At 39.3% G+C, this 19,838-nt stretch overlaps 1 protein-coding gene across 1 annotated transcript in view; it reads right to left on the reverse strand.

The window, feature by feature from the left end:
- Positions 1–19,838, reverse strand: part of NAALADL2 (N-acetylated alpha-linked acidic dipeptidase like 2) — a 312,928-nt gene that overhangs the window by 170,017 nt on the left and 123,073 nt on the right. The window lies entirely within an intron of this gene.

The raw sequence follows: 19,838 nt of genomic DNA on the forward strand, positions 1-19,838 counted from the left end.
ATATGCAAAAAAACCATACAACTTTCATATTTTCTTACCAAGTATGACACAAAGGCAACTGCTTTTTGGGAAATAAAAGAAAAAAATGTATGTATAGGAAACATATCCAAATGAAATAAAGAATCCTACAGAAATTACCACAGTAACTGTTTCAAAATTTACACATCATTTGATTATCAAATTTATAAAATAGCATTAATTTAACCAATCTATAAACATGAAGAAGCCAATCTGAAGGCACAACTCAAGGATGTCAGGGAAGGCATGATGCTGAAAATTGGTTGTAATTATATAGTTATAATTACATGTTTGGCTTAAATTCATCAAGGAAAGCAAATTTACTAAGCAGAATGGAACTGTTCCCCCAAATGATGTGCTCACTGTCAGCAGGTTCTTCACATTTCCTACCTGCACTGAAGGATTACCTGAGCCACCAGCTTGGCCAGCAGAAGAGGCAAAGATGGGAATTATTTTGGCAGTATCCACTGATGGTCAGCGGGAACTCAGGTTGGTCTGGGCTGGCATCACTTTCAATCCTGGCTGGCACAGGGGCCACAGGATGAAGGCACCAAAGCAGCTCCCTCCTCCCCAGCACATGCCAAAGGATTCCAGATGCTGAAACTATTGCCATGATAACTTCAGAGCATGGAATTGCTGAAGGAGCAACTGAAGGTTTCCCCCACTTATGCAGACAAGCAGTCATGTAAGCAAAGAAGGACAGAAATAAAACTCATTACTCAAATAAAAAAAGCACTACCCACCTGCACCACAAAAAGCTTATGGAATATTTGCTGAATTCTGTCAAGTTGGATTTTTGGATGTTTTTTTGTGTGTCTACAAAGCTCTCAGGAGTGAAAAGAAGATTAAGGACCACAGATGTATGCTTTCCAAGCACAGAGATAGTGAAGAGATAGTGACACTGCCTGAAAGCCTTGTCCACAACCTTCTCTTCACAAAAAGGCTACTAAACCTAACTGCTTTAAGGTTCCCAACAGAACTTCAAAAAACACCCTGGCTGTCTTGCACACATCAAAAAATACACAGTTGAATAACGTATAGTATTTTTAAGCAAGCAACAGGTATCTGAGAATCCCCCCAGGTGCTTTCCAGGTGCCCCTGCAATATCCAAAATCAGCTGCAGTGCTGCAGGTGGGAAGCTCCTGGCTAAAGGTACTGGCTCTGCTTCTAGAAGGGTCTGCACTGCCCCAGGAGAGCCCCAGCAAGCAAAGCTTATGATGGAAGCCAAGCACAAGGGCTCCCTCCTCCACCCATCTTGTGGCTGGACATTTGAAAAATGAACATTTACTGCCTAGACAGCATCAAGGCCTTAAAAGGGCAGAAAGTAAAATTATAACACCTATTACACCTAGAAATGGCTCAAAAATTAGCTACTCCATTGAAATGCCTAATGCCCATCATCACATTATATGGGCAGAATGATTATTCCAACTTGCAAAAGTTTTTTTTTTTTTAAACAGACAAATCTTGGTATAAATTTGTTTTTTATAAAATATATTTATTCAAAGCAATATGTTGTATCCCTGGCTACATTGCTCCAGCAAGGCTGTTCACACACAAAGTTCAAAATCTTTACAACAACACTGGCCTTATGTTGAGACTTCAGGGATCCTGTCAGGAACAATAACTGTCTTCCAGATTTAATGTTTTTAAATTATCTAAAATAAGTCTTCAAGCAGTCTACACCACACAGATGACTTAATCCAATCTGCAGTATATTACAAGTTTGCAATTTCATCTCCTGTGCCTGCTAATGTAATGACATAAACTTGGGCTGTGCAGAAATACAGAAAGTTGTTTGATTAACACAATCATTAATGGAATAGCTGCATTTTCCTCAGGTGATAGAAACATTAATAGAATAAATAATTAAAGAAACTTATCCCAGGCCAATAGGGTTATGGCACACTGTAACCAGAAGTATTCAGTCACAATAAAAGGAATTAAGCATTGAAAGAGGAAGATACAATAAGCAAATTGCTCCCTTACTAATAGAAGTAACTTTCCCCTTCATAATTAAATCAACATGTCTTTGAAACTTTTGTGACAACATTTCTGATTAAGTTACAGAAATGATCCCACTCACTATTTACTCCATAATATCTTTATAGCATGTTAAAATCAAATTGCAAATTATGAGCATACATTATTTTACAATAAATCAGCACATATTAGACTACTTTGATAAATCTTATGAACAACACAAGAAAGATTTTTTTCTTCCCAGACTTATTACAATAGCTGACTTGCATTTGCCTTTGATGCTGACTGCATGAACCTAAAGTCATAGGAAACTGAACTCATTATTTTTTTTTCACATACTAATTGCATAACAAGTAAAATACACAAAACCAGTATTTCCTAAACCCAGTCAAATTCATAAAATTGTCAAGTTTGGCAGTTCAGCCTGGAAGAGTGTCAACACTTCACATGCACTTCACAGTTCTCCTTTCCAAATGCTCAAATTATTTAATTCCTAGAATTTACAGGGCTCAGAGAGTCCCAGAGTGGATTTCAGCAGTGGGGAGGAGCAGCCCCTCGGGGTGAGGATGTTCTCAGCTCCCCAAGCAGCTGCATGCTCAGAAGGAACCAACACCAATGCGATTGCCAATTGCCATTTACAGCACTGCCTCTGACAACTTCAGCCAAATTTTTTACTCCTTTTGGTCACATTAAAAAGATACTTTATTCAGGCATTTTTTCAGGTTTATTCAATGGGAATAACAACAAAGTTTATGGGCACATCTCTGTTGCTGTAATTTTACATAATCCAGTGAAGTGGAGCCACCACAGACTGAAGATTTGGTCTCAAGTCAGAATCAACACTAATAAATGTGAAAATGCCAGTCTGAACACTCCTGTGCCTTTATAGGACGCTCTCAGAGATTTCCATAAATTCCTGACCTTTACTTTCTAATACAGATCACTATGGAACTAATGTACATCAGACCAGGACATAAATTCAGTTCTTGAGCATTCTCCTCCATCTCAAAAGGCTTTCAGAAAATAAACAGGCAAAATTGCACTTAAAACCTAGAAAGTTCACCATGCTTCACTTGAATAAAGTAGAGATTTCCCATTTTGATGTGATGAAAAGATCACCACTGTTGAAGATTCAAAGTCCTTAACCTAGAATAATAATTTTAAATATGTTGAAAATAGATCTGTAATAATGCCAAGGGTTCTTGCAGCCTCTGCAGCATCAAAAGGCTGTTCTTCACCAGAAGATTACAGAAGATAAATGAACACACACACACAAAATATACAAATGTAATTTTCGATTTGGTAACCATGGGGAACACAGACCTGCCGTGCCTTAATGGAAAGTCATTTGCTAGAACAGCATTTTTGACACAGTTTGCCAAAGGAGAGAACAAGGTATTGCAAACAAGCCAGCTGGGACACTGAACCACCACTCAACAGATACTGAAAAATTACAACAGGTCACTCTAACAACCAAGAGATGGAATAATTTAACTATATAACACAATTACTTCTCAGATAATCCTATTTAATTGCTATAAAACCCCAAGAAAAAGAATTGGAATTGCAGAAGGATTCTACAGATTCAATCTGAAATATCTACAGAGACAAAAATTCCCCACAAATATGTAAAACTTCAAGTGTGGCTGGTTTGGTTAGTTTTTTTCTTTCTGGATTTACCACCAGTATTGAGCATGGAGAAATGCCTACACTTCCTGGCCTACTAAGAAAAAATATTGTGAATTCCAGTTTTGCAGAGTTAGATGTTTAAGCGCCTTATTCCCATATTTTGACTGTAAATTTCCACTGTTTTCTTCCAGTTGACTGAAATTGTTCATAAAGCAACTTTTTAGGTAAGAGCTAACAACAAATGCCATTTTGGAATTTTTGCAGATTGATTTTTCAGCTGAGTAGCTGCTCTCAGATCCTGTGAGTTGCAATGACTGCTCATATTTTGTAAAGCTGCATCAGATCAAAGCGTTCTCTTCTCTAACATGATGCTCCCAACAGTAACTAGCAGCAGATAATCACAGAAGAATGCAGGAAATGCATCACATGGGGTTATTACATTTATAGCCTCTCATGCAAGTATCTTTTTTTTTTTTTAAATCTCAAACTTTGTCCAGGCTGAGTTTTAAAGATGTTTTCATATGTTGAGGATTTCAGAGCTCATTTCAGTCCATTAAGAGCCGAGCTGTGGTACCCACACACACCAACTGCTCAGCAGATGCACCAGCAGCATTTCCCACACTTTTCCCACATTTCCAGAAAGAGCAGTTATTTGTGTCCATCACACACAGTGTGCACACACAGGAAGCGCTCAGGAAATACCACCTGCCCAAGCCACATCTGCTTCAATTTTAATTACATGCTCCTGTTAATTAGGGCACTCCTCTGGGCTGGTCTCCAACCTGCCCGCTTGGATTTCCCATGGTCTGAACTGATGGTCACAAATTTGCTGCTCCCAAAATGCAGAAATAAATAATTTCAGGTCCAAGAGAGGATAAATATTTATCAGGAGGTGAGAGAAACATGCTCACAGTGCAAAGAGGTGCATGCAGGATCCTGAAGCACCTCAGGTTCTCAGGTTACATTGCAAAATCACCAACACCTGCTGGAGAAAAATGCTATGAAATGTCCTCTGTCACATCTACCATCAGTCTTCATACATTCTGGATATTCTGGGCATATTTCTAACAATAATAATAATAATAACAATTAATCCCTGCTCATTCTTGGATAACAACTTAATGCGCTTGCTATCTAAGGGAATATTTACAGATCTGCACCACAAATTTTACACATTTTACAATATGCATTTTAACATGCTTTAATATAAAGAAGTACAATTCAGGCTTTTAACAAAAAGGACTGTTTTATGGCAGTTTTGTTCTCACAGACACAAAATAAATTCAATTCATGAAATGATAAAAAATAAGGAATGTCAGAAAGCAGAATGCCAGCTCTAGATTTGGTTGTGTAGTTCTCTAGCAAAAAAAAACACTTTTTGTAATTTTTATTTTTTTAAAAGACATTATGTGTACTGTGGCTTTCAGGTATTTCCAATAAAAGGGTCATGCTCTCTCTTTACAAAGTCATACTAAGAGAAAACAGAGAAATACTTTTAAACAAAACTTTACAGCATTTTTGCACTGTCTATAAGTCCACCTGGGTATTAGACTTTTACTGGGGTACCTGACCATATGTATCTTCTCCTATCGTGGTATAAATTCATGCAGAACTGCTCCAGGGCAAACCTCTCATTTTCCTGAGAGGTTCTTTGCCATGGGATTGAAGAACACTCTCAGATCTCAGCCCCTGCTGGCTCCCAAGCTTAGCTGTTTTGTACATTTATGCTTTTTCACTACAGGACTACCAAGTTTATTGCTCCTACCCATCACATCAGTCAAATGCCTTTATACCTTTTAAATAAAACTCATGGGGACAGTTCAATTCTCACCTTCCAACACCATGATCCAAGCCAAACTTGCATTCAAGGCAGATGGCGGAAGGCATTGAAAAATGACTGATTCACTCTCTGACTCCAGAGTTCATTGGAAAACAAGCAATTCTTTGTTCCCCTACACTAAACATTGCAAAGTCATGAACTGGCCATAGGTGAGACTTCCAAAGCTTTTTATGTGACATTTAGCCAGCATCCAAATCTTACAAATACTTCAGAACATTAGAGGGCCAATATGAGATAAGGAAATCACTCAAGAGGGGACAGGTAGGCAGAGACAGAGCTAGGAACAGAAACCAGACTGGCTATTTATACTTGTGGCTTCAGTTATCAAAGAAACAAACAAACAAACAAACAAACCTCAACAACATTAAAAAACCCCAAACAACACACAGATGGTTATCACTATCCACTTTAAGAACAGTAAATTAATCACAGAACCTTTAACATAGAGAATGACAGCTCCAGTCCATCAAATGGACTATTTTATCAGATCCTAAGACTAAATTCCACAGAAAGAAGAGAGAGAAAATAACTTTTACACTGTGCACTTCAGCCCTAAAAAAGTCACTGCCACATTTCACTGCTCCCTTTGGTTACAAGAATGACACACTTTCCTTTTAGCAAAGCCAGGAGACCTTGCTTCTCCTTAACACAAAACTTCAAATGCTTACCACAAACTGGACTGATCTACTACAAAATACATTTATTCTATTTACTACAATAAATGGCTTTCAACAGATGAGCTGTTGTTAAAAAAAGTTCTTTCAAAATATGTACACAATGAAAGTACCTACACAGGAAACCTCTTTTATTATTATTAAAGGAACTCTGAAATCAGTATTTATCTGCTCGTAGAGATTGTATTCTTTTTTTAAAGGAGCTGTACCCCCTTTAAATAGCCTTCAATTCACTTCATTAGGGTTTGTAGGTTTTTTATTATTATTAAAGGAGCATCTTTGAAAGATGATCTCTCAATGCTTTCACAATCAGTAACACGCCCATAACTGCAGTTTTCTTATTAACTTTCACAGTTGCTAAATTTCAGTCACAAGAGACAAGTTTTCCTCTAAGGTACAGATGACAGCGTGCATGCATAACATCACAAACTGTATCTTTGTACAATTCCATCCAAAACATTTTAAACAAGCTCCATGCTTTAACCTAAACCTTTATTTTGGGCATACGAGGGTATCATAGCCTCTGTTTTCTATACAGCAAAGGGAATAGATAATTTTATTCAAAGCTTACAGATCTGATTATTCAATGAAGAGTTTCACTCTGTTTTCCCCTAATGGAAGGGGAGCAGCAGCTCCACACAGCTGTGCCCTGCATTTTGCAGCAGGTTCCAGCGCCGAGGGCGATGTCGAGCCGCAGCGGAAGGAGGACGGGGGGAAAGACAATCCCTCACCTTGAAATGTTTGCATATAACCCTGCATGCACTGGCAGAGCACTGACCCAGCAAAACTTCACAACCAGATCATCTCCTTTTCTTCCCACACCACAGGGAATGTGTCAGTGTCTCAATAAAATGTGACCAGCTGCATAATCAAGTCCAAGTGGTTCCTTTTACTGTCGGAGACAATTAGGTTTACTTCCAGCGAGAGGACATTTCTGTGTGGATGTGAATAGCATTGGATGGGTCTTTTTCTATACAGAAAACCTATTGATCAAAAAAACCACCAAAAACTTGAAACCTTGCTTTTTATACGGGAAATCTGCAGATGAAAAAAAAAAAATTCTCAATACTGCTCAAATGGCAGTGTTTTATTCCTTTCAATGGCCAATCATTACATTACACTGTGAACTCTGAAGTAATTACACTGAATGTGTCATTCTGATGGCATTGAATATCTTTATTGGAACTGTATGATTTAACTTTTAAATAATTCCCCAATTCTCAAAGGACAATGAGGAATTAAAGAGGGCATGCTAAACCCCAAAAAAACCAAACCACAAAATCCAACAAAAGACCACAAAACAAACAAAAACCCCACAAAACAAACAAAAAACCCCAAACAAACAAACAAAAAAAAACCCCAAGCAAAATCACAACAACTTAGCACTACTTAGAAAAACTACCTATTATTTAAAGATTGAGGATTACTTAGAATTAGATAAATCCCAAAATTAACGTTTAATTTTTAGAATCTGAAAAGAATCTACAAAACTTTTATTTCTTTCATGAATTTCAAGAAGTTAGCCTTATATACAGGAAAACCTAAGACAGCCACAAGATGATGCCATGTAACCTTCCTGTTATCAGCCTCATTTTCTTATCAGCATATGTTAATTTACCAATGCAATTCTAACAGAACTGCAAAGATTCCCAGCTGATATGTCAGCTTGGATATTTTACAAAAATATTTAAAAGTTCAGTAGAACGTATTGGTTAAAATGAAAACTGCAAATTCAAAGGAAAAAAAAAAAAAGGAGAAAAGCTAAAATACCATCTCCACATGCTTATGTAAGCAGAGTGTTATCACCGATGCCATATCACATGCTTTAGTTCTGATAATCTCCATCTCACCAGCTGAACTGTGTTTGAGATGCATTTGTTTTTATCTGAAAACACTGACAGCTTCCAAGTGACCCTTCAGTTGTGATATACAGCTGAGGAAATCAGCACTGATAACCAAAACACTGTCCTGAAGTTATTTACACTGCACCACAAATCCAACTGCTTGTGGATAAACTAAAAGCTCTCTCCAAAGGAGCAAGCATAAAATCTTATAAAGACAGGCTTGGGAAGAGGCCACAGGAGATCATTTGGTTTGAAGCAGGCTCAGCTCACCCCATTGCCACTCCAGGCATTTGTTTTCCTGCCCTTTTCCAAAGATGTAAACCTCTTGTCCATCCTAAATAATCACCCTGCTGTATTTAGATACGCTGCATTTTCTCCTTTCCCCCCACTCATGCTGAGAACAGACTTATCTTCTTCTCTCTGCAAGTTTTTTCCGTATATAAGGATTGCTCTCATGGCCTTCCCTCAACTGATCTTCTCTTAAAATCAAATTTCCTCAGTCTTTTCATCCATTTCCTAAGAGCTGCTGCTCCTGATATCTCCAACTGCCTTCCTTTACCTCTTCTGGCCCCTTTCCAGCCTGTCCCCACTCCTCTTTAAGCAGAAATCCAACAAAAGGCCATTCTGAATATGCCATTTGCACTGAAAATGAAGGATTAATATCCAATTATCATCTGCCTCCATAAAATTCAATTATTATCCTTCTGCTGTCCTTTATTTTGATTTCAACCCTGTACCTCTGCAGTGAGTTCATCGACTCCTTCAGCTCTGCTGACCTCAAAGGGGCCTCATCATTTCATCACTCATTTGCCTCAGGAGAGAATGGTCCTGAATACATCTCCATGGACTTATAAAACAGATCAGGCCTTCAAAGTGCTGAGAATCCACTGCTTAAAATGAATTCACCTGCTCCCCACCCCAAACGAAAAAGTTCCCTGAAAGACAACTAAGCTTAAATGGTAGACTTCCAGAATTGTTCTATCTGCCCCACACCCGATTTCATTGTACACCAGTGTGGAAAATAGAAGGATAAACTTGTTAAAGTAGGCAAAATTCAAAGTATTTGCTTGGTCAGTTCTAAGCCTCTACTGATGTGAAGTCTGGGGCTGATCAGAGGTTTGGATTCCAAAATCATCACTCCATTGGCAATGAGAATCCAGTAGGTTTGCTCTCAGTACAGCAAATAACCACCTGCACAATTGACTTCAGGTGTACACAAAAAGGTCCTTTCTGTCCCTTCCAGGGTCGAGATTTCTAGAAAAGTGATAGGAAAGGACCTGACCTGCTCCTTCTCCACCTCTTCCTTGGGCACATTTTGTATGCAACATTCACTGATGACACTGGCATGTCCAAGAGTACCTCACTTCCCCCACAGCCATCTATTTATCCACATTTCCTTGTCCACTGCAGACTTCCCTCAGACTTCTGGCCCTTCTCCAGCTGAAAATAAAATAAACCCCACAAAGTGTCCCCAGAACAGCAGGTGCTGGTTTCAGGGAGTAATACTTACACTGTCTAACTCACATTTAGCCTCTCTTATGATCTAACAACAATTTCAAAGTCTGTTTTTAAGTGAACAGAGCACAAATAAAACACCAAGACAACAGCAATATGCAGACGCTCAGGAATTGGAATCCAGGTTGAAAAATGTCCCCTAATTCAGCACAATTTGATGCACAATCACCTGAACTGCCAGGACAAATGGATATTGTAGTGCCATGATGGTTCAACCCAAAGGCCAGAGTGGACTGGCTGTTGCTAAACAGTAAAAGTGCTCTAGTCCAAAGCTGCAAGGTCAATTAAATCTTTGGGGAGAAAAACAACAAAAAAATAAAAGCAGGATTGTTATATAACAACAGAAAACTTCTGTACATTTTTTTCGTCTCACTTTCTGCAAATATGAGTCTGAGTTTGCTCTTGTTAAGAAGTCACAGACAGACAACACAAAACAAGATTCAGATATTCATCAGTTCAGCAGGTTTTTACTAGATACTCATATACAGAACACAGTCAAGTTATCTCTACTGCAGAAAAAAAAAAAAAAGTCAAATTATCTCCACTGCTTCTTACATCTACTATGAAGACAAAGTCATCTATTAAACTATCAAGTAGCTGGAGGAATTGTGGGAGGCAGATGGTCTATTTGTTATTAGCATGACATTACTACTCGTATTCTTGGTAACAAACTACCTATGTGGACTATGCAGACACAACATTTCACCCCCATGTTTCTTAAAAATCTGTGACATTAACACATATGACACACTCACTGGCACATAAAAAGGATAAATATCACAACGAAAAAAAACCAGTAAGGAATTCAAAGTCTAAATATATTCAATCAAGCTGAACCAGAGCAGCATCAGACTTTTTAAGCAGGGGACAAAAAACCATCAAACCACAACTTCTGCAGTGTAGCCACAATCCAAACTGTATAAACAGGGAAAAAAATAAAGAAAAAAATTGGAAAATTGTAGCTATACCTGAAGCAACAGGCACTACTACAACAGAGGTATCTGTAAAGAATGTGTTTTGGAAAAACTGAAGATAAATTGAATTTTTTGTATTTTGTTGGAAACCTTCAGAAAACAAATCTACCTTACTTAGCAAATGCAGGAACCCAGTGAGTGTTTCACTGCAGCCTAATGGACGTGGTGTCCTTTCTTCAACTTCTCCTTCCACTCACCCCCAAAGTGGTTCAGATTTACAGCCCATATTGTGCCTATTCCCTGGCACTTTCACTGCAGGCAAAATCCTGCCAGAAAGAGAAAAACAGGACTGCAAAAGACTCAACAACTCCTGTGCATTTCTTCCTGAGAGGGGCACACTGAAACAGCCCGTTCTGGATTTTGCACACATTAACTTTAATGAGCTGATTGGAATTGTACAAGTGCAAATCCATACGTGGGTGTTATTTTGAAGTAGTTGTTCTGTTTAGTGAGGGATCATTGCAGGCTTCTCTTTCTGCACATTTTCTGCTGGCTGCAAACATCCCCACAAGCAGTGTCCAGAATTCCACTGCCACAGAGCTGACACACCTCACCCCTGCAAGCTCTCAAACCACAATTAAAACCATACACAAGGAAGCTCATTTTAAACCAAAATACAGACGTCTAAATTTGGATCAACTCCTTCAGTTTGTTACAGAGCAGTCACAAAGACCATTAGGACAGCATTCATTTTTGAATTTTGGTTAGATGCTTCAGCAAATTACTTGGCATTAAAACTTTACTCTACAAGCAACAATCACTATGAGACCCGAGCAACTTGGGTTATGTTAGATGGTAAAAAGGAGGACAAGTGCATTATTGTGAGTCTTGCTACTGAGGAAAATACAATTTGGAAATGCGTGCAATACTGAATGATACAAATAGTGCATTTTATTAAATCTGATCTCCAATTAAACAAGTATCACATGTGGTTAAGCCTTAGAAACTTTTAATTTTTTTTAAATCATTGTAACAGAGAGCACAAGGGAAGATGTTAAGCATATTTTTGGTGAAGTTAATAGTTTTGTCAACAAAATACAATATTAGCTATGATATTTATGTAAGCAATATCTTCCAGAGCACCAACAGGATTTAGGAAAGCTAGAATACTTAAGCTTCTCTTTGGAACTGCATGTGGGATCATCTTTTCTACAGACTTTTGAAACAGCAAATTTCCTTAGCAATCAGTGGAAATGCTGCATCAATGCAGAGTCTGGGTACACACAGAGTACAAAAGGCTCCACTCACCCAAATATGTGCCAGTCACCGTGAATTAGGATAAAGTTTTCTTCTCCATCTTTCTCAGTGAACTCTACTATGTCAGGACTGTCAAACCCTGCCTGTACCTTCTCTTCTTTCTGAGGTTTTGTGCTTTGCTTTGGGATGTGGGTGTGGAGGAGGGTCACCTCGTGTCACATACATTTTTTTCCATTCATGGGACCTTTTCTACCACTTCTCCTCACCATCCTCCCCTTCCCACTGCAAAGTGTGCTCTGGTTACCCCAGCCTTTGATGGCCTCACATCTGCTCTCCTGCATTACCACATTTCACTCCTGAAATGTCCCTTGTCAGCTCCAGCCCACTATTCCCCTATAACACACTCCTCTGCATGCCAGGCTGACAGGATCAGCAAACAAATAACACAATGCATTTGAGCCTTGGGACTGAAAAAATGACTGATGGGCCAAACACACCTTGAGTGGAGACAGAAAGAGAGAAAAGAGAGAAAGAAAGAGAGAGAAAGAGAGAGAAAGAGAGAGAAAGAGAGAAAGAGAGAGAGAAAGAGAGAGAGAAAGAAAGAGAGAAAGAAAGAAGAGATGAGCGAGAAAGAAAGAGAGAAAGAAAGAAAGAAAGAAAGAAAGAAAGAAAGAAAGAAAGAAAGAAAGAAAGAAAGAAAGAAAGAAGAAGAAAGAAAGAAAGAAGAGAGAAGAGAGAAAGAGAGAAAGAGAGAAAGAGAGAGAGAGAAGAAAGAAAGAAAGAAAGAAAGAAAGAAAGAAAGAAAGAAAGAAAGAAAGAAAGAAAGAAAGAAAGAAAGAAAGAAAGAAAGAAAGAAAGAAAGAAAGAAAGAAAGAAAGAAAGAAAGAAAGAAAGAAAGAAAGAAAGAAAGAAAGAAAGAAAGAAAGAAAGAAAGAAAGAAAGAAAGAAAGAAAGAAAGAAAGAAAGAAAAGAAAGAAAGAAAGAAAGTCAGCTTGACAGGGGAGCTGGACCACGTATGCCTCCCCCAGCCTTTCATCCTGCATATCACAAGAGAAACACTCCAGAAGTATTGGCTTATAAAAATAATTTACTCACAATATCCAGATGGTGAGTGGGGAGAGGACTAGCCTAGCTGCTGGAAGTGTTTTCCCACCTTGCACTCAGATTTGAAAGTTTTAGATAAAAGTGATGTCACTTGAGGTGACTTGGCAGTCTGTGCCCACAGGTTTGCTCTCTGGGCTAGCACGAGGCACAAATTTGTGTAATTTGGGTAAAATCTTTTTCTACATCAATAATCAGGTCCTAAATTTTAATTAACAGTATTACTCATAGTCCTCATGTGTAACACAGCACCTTTCATTTGGAGAATCAAATACCAGCTGATTTAAGGTTTGGATTGATAGGGTTTTTTGGGGTGAAGTCATTATAAGATTTTGTATAATTCTGTTATGCAAGGCAGATGTGAACATTTAAAGAGCTCAGAGATGGAAAATGAGAATAATCTTGCTCTGCATCATCTTCTGTTCACCTTGGCCACTTATATTAGGAAATGTGATTTAATGACACATTTATATGAAGACAACAACAGCTTTATAGCTTACTATACACTACATTGCTAGGATGCATTTCTTAAATCATCAAGAAAATTACCCTCTCTAGCTATGCATTTAGTCTACCTCTCAGCAACTGGAAAGACTGAATTAATCACATTATCCACAGCCAGGATTTCTTTTTACTTTTTTTTAATGGATGATTAACATTAGAATCTCAGATCCATATTTAGACATATAAATAAATAAAATCGTGAATTAAAAATGATGAGCACTGAAAATTAGGTCACCTACGTAGGAGCTTTATTAAAGACTTAAGTACAGGTGAGATTATTTCCTCCTCAGTTAGAACATTTTCCTGTGGGACACTGGCAACTCCATAGCATCAGGCATTACTAAGGACAAGACATTTCTCAAATGGTTCATCCTCTTCTACTCACTAAGATCTCAGCCCTCAAGAGTCCAAATGTTCTTCCTTCCAATATCTGCTGCCTGATCAGTACTGCAAACCCACCCAATAAATTCACCCCCCCTAAAGGGATCCTTGTCCCAAGCCCTTCCCTACCCCTCTGCCTCCATCTGAGAATTCCTGTTTGTTCAGCTCTGCTGATGGAACAAAAACCCACCTGACCCAGGACAGTCTGGGGGGATTATTTACACAATTTAAACACTAGATATTTGTTAATTGAGCTAATCCACCAGACAGAAAAATATTTTTGTGTAGTAAGTCTGCTCTCCCTAAGACTAATTGTAATCTAACATCACTCATCTTCCAGGATTTTTGGGGCACGCACAGCAGGCAGTGGCTATTCTATTTCCTGAAGTGAAACCAGCACATCAAAACCTTCTAGCTGAATGGGCCTGACCTTTGTAAAGCAGCGCTATTAATAAGATAAAATAAACTGCAGGACTCCAGCAACCAGGTTAAAAACTCAGTAAATAGCCAGGAGACACGAAATGAGACCAAGTGGTCTGTGTGTAATGAAGTAGATGATATCCTAAAATTGAATCAGCTTCCAATAGCCAAGATCTGCTTTTAAAATGCAGAGATACATCTGCATTGGCAAATGAAAAGGCAAAACCTGCATTTAAAGGCAGTCAAAGGTACCCTGTTTCTATCCATTTGTATTCCAGAACAACCATGCATGAAATAATGGCTGCTAACACACAGGTTTGCACATGCTGCCAGATTAAGGAGAAACCCCAAACCAGACCGACTGCGAGAGGAAAATACCTACTTTTGTTCCTATAAATGTGCAGGTCGCTTACATGAAGATATAATTGTAAAAACAAATTTTCACAACTGCATTTTCTTAGTTCAGAAGTCAGCGAGATATGTAGAATATACATGAGTTATTCCCCCAGGAATAACTGGCAACCCATGCACATGTGTGTGCACACAGCATCGGCTGCTGGGACTGGCAGGAGCCTGACACCTGCCTCGTCTGCTGCTGCTGTTTTCCTGCTCGAGGCAGATTGCAGAGCACCAGAAGATTTCAGTGCAGCCCTTGATGACAGCAAGGTGCCTGGAACACAGCCTGCTGTCCCTGCCCCTGAACACCTGTAGCTGCAGCTCCGCTTGTCTCCTGCCAGCTGCAGCACAAACCCCAGGAGACTCAGCTACCCCAGGCTGCTCCAGCCTCATTCACCACAACAGCCTGGCAGAGACACCCACAGCAGCTTTTCAGCTGCTGGTAGATGATTACAGAGGAATTTTCAGTAAAAATATTTTTTTTTTTAAAATCAAATTAAAAAAAAAAAAAAAATCCAGTATCTAACAAGGTCAAAAACTTAATGTAAGCTCGTAACGTGACAAAATTACAGGATCACTTCCCATACATTGAACTCTGTCTCTCTGGGTTAATTACACAGCAAAGCTGTGCCCCCATACTGAAGCCCCCAAAGTTATGGTACCACACAAAGGGTGAAGTTTAAATTAATCAAAGTCATTTTACATGCTATCTTCACACTCATCAGTTGTGTAATGTGACAGAGATATTCACAGTACAAAACGCCATCAAATGCTTCCAGAAATTACAGCATTAGTGCCATATGCTTCAAAAATATTCTAATGCAAAACCAACTGTAATTCCTTTGCAGTATTTACAGGAAGTGATCCATTCAGAGACACTAATTTCTACCAAAAATATATTTATGAACCATTAATGTACAAAAGTATATTAAGCAACCTAACCAGTATTTTGCCCTTACTCCAAAACCAGATGGATCACTGATATACAAAATATTTTCTTCTAAGCAGGCTCAAGCAGTAGAAAACTACTGAATTCTTAGATATCTTTCTTACATAACTAAAAAAAGAAAAATACACCCAAAACCATAGAAGCCCCTTACATAAAAAGCTTTAAAGAGCCTGAAATACACCAATAGGTGAACTTAATCTGATTACTCACATCCAATCAAAGATTTCATATAAGAGGTTGCATTATCAGATAATTTCTGCCAACTCTATCATTAGAAACATTAATAAAATGAAAGGTTGCACTTGTCAGCTAATGAGTGCATTGTTAATGTGGCATCACACATATAATCACAAGGAGTCAATAATAATTTCTTTTTTTTTGAGAGTGGGATACTATCAATAACACAAGAATTTTAACACTGTATTTTTTTCCAGCTCCTAGTCCAGGCACACTCAGGAAGAATTGGTAACTGAAACATTCAGAAGGGTTTGGGGATCCCTGACTATATCAATGCTTTTACTCCTTACAATACCCAGCACGAGTTTAGTACATCCCCCAAAAAAGGTCCAGTCAGTGCTTCAAACATATAAAATACAACTTTTTATACAAAATAAAGCAATTTCAGAAACAGAAGCTGGAGAAGAGAAGAGGAAGCAAAAGGCACAACATGCTGCTAAGATCCCATTGCGCATTACCAAGTCTCATTTTAGGCATACCCGTGTAATGTGACCAACTATCAGCAAGATTCTTATAGGATAATACTCAGACAAGCAAATAGTACTTGAAATGTCATGCATGGTTCACAGTGGAGCCTTTTCCCCCAGCTTTATTCCCAAATTCCTACAGAAGTGCCTACAGCAACAAATAAGAAGTTTCCAGCCATGCAAATCTGTTTTGCATTTACTCTCAAGTCTTAGCTCCTGGAATACTGTGACAGTGTCAGATTTTCAGCTTCTATTAAAAAATATTTTAGCTGTTAGGATTACAAAGGAGACCGTAACAGAAACGAACTCAGAACACTCAGCAGTCAGATAACAAATTAAAAAGTATTTCTATTTAGATATAATTACTTTCACTGCTTGAGCAAGTAACGATAGAAAGCAGATAAATCATTTTGCCTTGTGGTGTTGACAATACTGCTTTGTGCAGGATTAAAAACAAAAACTAAGGTGGTGAGACAGTCTCACAGGGCCATGGTGTGGATGCTTGCCTGCTCTGCCAGTGATGAGCAGCTCTGGTGCCATCACTGCAGGGTCCCAGCAGCAGTGTCACCCACTGCCACCCAGCTCTGCTGCCTTTGGGGTCCCTTTCCTGGTGGCACCTCAGAGCACAGAGCCACAAGAGACATTAAATACACACCGGGCTTTGGATGCTGCCAGGAATGGCTGCACTCCTCTGTCGCAGACATCTTTTCATTAAAAATCTTTCCTTGGGATTTTTTTCCTCCTGAGAAGCTGAGAGGCCTCAGGAACAAAATGTAAACAATGGTTATCTGCTGCTGTGGAATGCAACAGGTGCATCTGGGATTGGTCTCATGTGGATGTTTCTAATTAATGGCCATCGCAGCAGAGCTGACTCAGACAGAGAACCAGAGACAGAGCCTTTGTTATCATTCTTGCCTTTCTATTCTTAGCTTATTCTCTATTCACCTTCTGAGATGAAACTTTTCCTTCTATTCTTTTTAGTATAGTTTTTAATGTAATATAGATCATAAAATAATAAATCAAGCCTTCTGAAACATGGAGTCAGATCTACGTCTCTTCCCTCACCCTAAGACCCCTGTGAACACCGTCACACTCCTCAGGTCTGGGCATGTGAGCTCAGTGAAAATAAAAGCAGTATTTGGAATAATATTTTATTCCCCTACACCTCATGGTTCCTGGAACGCTGCTCCATGCCACACCACAGGAGATGTGTTCCTGTAAAGAGAAGAGAAAACCAAAGGTGTCTGGAGCACTGCAAACCCTGAGCCAAACCCTCCTTTGATTTACACTGAGGGGAGGAAAAGGATATAATAAGAGATGGATAAACCTCTCTTGCTCCCTATAATATAAAGAAAACTATTCTAAACAAGCCTCTTCTGGAAAACCCCTAGGCTAACAATTTAATTTCTGACTGCAGGGATATTACCTTGTTAAATCAACAGTCAGTGAAAGGCTTTTACTTCACCCTGTAAATGCATTCTCAGTCCTTCTCTTTGCCACCAGATGGAGGGCACATCATGTGGCACTCGCAGGGGAGCGAGCAGGGAAAGCCACAACCCTTCCTGTGGCTCTTGACTCATTCCAAACAAATAAACACAGTTTAAAGTTACTGTCTGCACTGGGACTGCAGGGATATTTGGGCCAGCAGCATGAGGACACAGCGAGAAGTCCCTCACACACCGTTCCTGGTGGAAAAGCCATACAGCAGTGGTTTTATGAGGAATAAAGCCATTCAATTGAAACTGTGCTGAGAATATAACAGTAATTTATGTAGTTACCAGTTACAGTCTTTAGATTAGGAGGTGATAGCCAGCCAATGCAAGATTTATTCTTTAAAAAGGCATTTCTTTCTTGAAACAGAGGGCAAGCAAAGGAGTGCACAGCTCTGCTGTAAGCATTGTTACTGCAGGAAAAGGAAAAATGGTTTACCTCTTCAGCCATCTGCTATAACATGTTCCTGCTAATTTAAGACACAGGAAAGTGATTTTGATGAAAGCAAAAAAATTATTACAACTTCAGTGAGAACTCAGAATCAGCTGAAAATAGGAGTGAGAAATCTTCTATTTATGTCTGGAAAACTCCCATCTCTTTCTTATTCATCCAGTCTCCGGAACTGAATAAAATGTTTACTTCTCCTGTTGCTTCTGACAGATTAAGAATTCCAGAGCTGCCCATAATTAATTTTGGCATGAAGGTAACTACCCTTGCACAGTCTGGAAGACAAATGAAGTGTCAGAGAAAGGCACCCCAGAGTAATTTGTTTCTTGCCTTATCTACAAGAAACAGGTGTAATTTTTTAACAGGTGTGATAGGACAGCACTAGACAGTGACTCATCACTACCCAGTAAATGGAAATGTAAGAGAAATACTCTGAGCACCAAGTAAGGAATAGGGAGGAAAATATAAAAATCAATTAGTAAAACAAAACAATCTTATGCCCTGCCCAAAACTCCAAACACACCTTGGGTGAGCATCACACGTCCAAGCCATTATGGAGGTGGAGGATCTGCAAGGAAGCAGCCAAGAAAATCCTGATTTTTGGAGATCCTGGTGCAGGGGTCACAGACAGCACTGTGCCAACAGCTGTGACTCAAACTATGCCCCCAGCTCCAGGGTTGGACAGTCTGGGACAGATGAGGACATGGCACAAACAACAGTTTGGTTTACAGGATGTGATCAGCCTGTATTGTGGCATCTCTTCCCTTTGGAAAGGCAGGGACCCTACACTCAGGGTGAGGCAGCAAGAGGGTGACCCAAATTCCCACTCCTGGATTCCCTTTCCCAAAGAGCAGGCTGGCAGCAGGACAAAAAGCCACCAGCAGGGACAAGGCCACACAGGAGCAGACTGGGCTCCTGGGATGCCACTATGGATTACCAGGAGAGCTGATGCTGTGTGAGGTGGGATGTTATTTATTAACACCAAAAGCACAAACCTGTCATCCCCAAGCTTTCCTTTCTTTTTTACCTCACCTCTCCCCTATCAGCTTAAATCCTGCTATTCTCTCTCTCTTTTCTCAAGTCAAGATTACTTTTGGTTGTCTTATCAGCCTCCTCCAGACTGATAGTTTCAAAGGCAGATATATCCTCAACGTGTGTGTCTGACAGGCTTGGCCTCACTTTTTATGACACCTCTGCTGACAGCACATTGCCACCACAGATACACACAGCTGCAGCTGAGCAAGCCCAAGGACTCTGCAGCCAGGAGAAACAAAACTTTTCTTCCTTTTATATGAAGATTTCCATTGTGACCTTTCCACTAAATACAAGTTATGAGCTCAGTGAATTTTATGCAGTCAGAATGCGTGAGTCAGTCAGTACAGATGCAGAAGATGGGCAAAAAGCCTCAATTTCAGTCAAAAATTGAAATGGAAGTAACAACTGAGTATTATTTAAAAGGTCTTACCCACCCCTTTACCCTCCAAAATATCATTTTTCAAAATTTCTATCAGCTTTTCCCCAAGCAGAAAAATAATGGAAAACCATTGTTTCCACTCAATCCCAGAATCACTTGGAAATCAAGGTCAATCACTCTGACACACACAGTCCTTATTCTTGGACTTGGTGCAATTAGAGTGCTGTCAGAAACTCCAGCTAAATCCAGACTCCAACTTCCAAACCCAGGAGATCCAAGAGGAGCTGAACAATCAACATCTGTTACCATTTTAACAGCTGAGTTCCAGCGCTCCTCATTTCAGTTCAGTATTGCCTG

Source organism: Ammospiza caudacuta, chromosome 11 (assembly GCF_027887145.1).
Source record: "Ammospiza caudacuta isolate bAmmCau1 chromosome 11, bAmmCau1.pri, whole genome shotgun sequence".
NCBI lineage: Eukaryota > Metazoa > Chordata > Aves > Passeriformes > Passerellidae > Ammospiza > Ammospiza caudacuta.